Genomic DNA, 2,283 nt, shown 5'->3' with positions numbered 1-2,283 from the left:
GCCTATTAAAAGCTTAACGACATTGCTTTGCTTCTTTTGATAGGTTTTATTTATATTTGACTTCTTTACTAGAAAAGTTCATTTTTAATTCAGTGACAGAAATATTTTCGGAAATTAACGTCCGCGACAGAATTAAGTGCCACTATTTTATCTTTAGAATACAAAGTAACATTGAACTTAGTTGGATAGACTTCGCTTTGTGTATTAAAAACTTAACGATATTGCTTTACTTCTTTCGATAGGTTTTATTTATAGTCTTTGCTACGAAATACTAATTACATTTTCGTTTTGTTTACGAATAAAAACGCTTAGAAAACGGTCGAGGCTTTCCGAGTACACCAGAACGGTTAAAAGACTGAGGACCCTGCAGTCGCAAGAATCTAAAGAGGATTGTGAGAAGAGACTTGCTGCGGCTCGAGAACATCAAGCTTTAACTCGCTCTTTGGAAACTCCTTCCCAAAGCGAGGAGCGACGTAACTATGATCAAGAGCGTCATGTCTTATTCCGATGCTCAGAACCCTTGACTCATGCAGGCTTAAAGTTACCTCTCTCCAAAGTAAGAGCGTGGAAGCGGAAATTTTGATAAGAACTAACGCAAGCAACCGAGTTTTTATACCCCGGATCTCGCATGCAGTTCCTAACAATTTACCATTTCGCTTTAAATACGTCCGATTCCTGGTGAGCTTACGTTATGCCATGACTGCAAACAAACTACAAGGGCAGACGCTGCGTGTTGCGGACATGGACCTTAATATCACTTAACTTTAGCTCTGTGTGGCTCCCTCCCGTGACAGTGGAACAAACAAGCTCACCACTCATGTCTCCAATCATACTACTTCGAACATTGCGTACATATAGCTTCGTAAGTCAAAAATAAATTCCACGCATATGAAATCTCGGACAGAGTTATAAATAAATATCTGGGAAATGCCGTGTTTTCAGCTGGAAGTGAGTGAATTTTTGTTAAATTTATTAAATGGCTCATCATAAATAGACAAAATTCAACACTGAAAAAACACAGCTCGTCCACCTTTGTACTATCAAAACTGCAGTATCTTCTGTTTGTACAGTGTTCAAACAATATATAATAAACAGGACAGAATGTTGTAAATTCTTGGGTGTTAGTATTGATGAAAACTTATACTGAAAGAAGAAACATATTTACTGCCTGACGTAATTAGCGGAGCATATAGACGAGATGGATAGACATCAGTGTAATTTCATACATGTACACTGCATACACAGGAATGTAAATGATTAGATAGAACGTCCTTAGGTGTTGTTACCAGGGCTGGTAGGGCATGTAAGGGCCGTAAACAGCTTCACACAGCTGTAAAGGACCGAGAGTTACCGCGTACTCACGTGAGGCAGCAGTTTCGGCACCTGACAGTGACTGGAAGTAGACTCGCTGCCGGTCTCAACTTGGCCGGCTTTCTCTAGGCGACACCCATTCAATGAACACACTTTTCCTTCCCGGAATGCCCGTTGTGCCGTAAATTAGGACGTTTTAAACAGCGTCACAGAGTAATTCTGATGACACATCGAAGAACTTAAAGGTTTTCATCATACGATACAAGCTTTCCAGACATTCTTGGCGGTTTTGGTCTCATGCCCTCCAGGCCGTGGTCCAAGGCGTGTTTTTGTGCCTGACGTCCCGACTTCTAATGCTCGACACATCATTAGAGGCCTTAAAGACAGATAGCACTCCGTCTCCAGGCCACGAGTGGCCTACCGGAACCATCCGACCGCCGTGTCATCCTCCGTGGAGGATGCGGATAGGAGGGGCGTGGGGTCAGCACACAGCTCTCCCGGTCGTTATGATGGTATTCTTGACCGAAGCCGCTACTATTCGGTCGAGCAGCTTCTCAGTTGGCATGACGAGGCTGAGTGCGCCCCGAAAAATGGCAACAGCACATGGCGGCCTGGATGGTCACCCATCCAAGTGCCGACCACGCCCAACAGCGCTTAACTTCGGTGATCTAACGGGAACCGGTGTATCCAATGCGGCAAGGCCGTTGGCCAAAGACTCAGATACCAGTTTCAAATTTAAATAAGGTCAGCGAGCCGATCTGTTTATACGTATCCGTGCAACAGTCTGTTCTTCACGTCATCCCGTCGTCTGTGACCACGCAGTTGCACAAACTTGTCTTATGGAGCTTGTAGGGCGAGGAGGCACGGGGGTGAGGGTTGGCGCTATGTGATTCATTTAGCTCTTAAGGCCCACAACTTGTCTGATTGCAGTCGCTTCTTATAACAGATGTTTTTGGGCTTTTGAATTTCTAT

General features: G+C 44.1%; 1 pseudogene; it reads right to left on the bottom strand.

The window, feature by feature from the left end:
* Positions 1-1,902: 1,902 nt before the first annotated feature.
* On the bottom strand, positions 1,903-2,020 carry LOC126261166 (5S ribosomal RNA; annotated as a pseudogene).
* Positions 2,021-2,283: the final 263 nt, after the last annotated feature.

The sequence above is a fragment of the Schistocerca nitens genome, chromosome 5 (assembly GCF_023898315.1).
Source record: "Schistocerca nitens isolate TAMUIC-IGC-003100 chromosome 5, iqSchNite1.1, whole genome shotgun sequence".
NCBI classification, from domain to species: domain Eukaryota; kingdom Metazoa; phylum Arthropoda; class Insecta; order Orthoptera; family Acrididae; genus Schistocerca; species Schistocerca nitens.
This window is presented reverse-complemented; position numbering and strand designations above follow the sequence as displayed.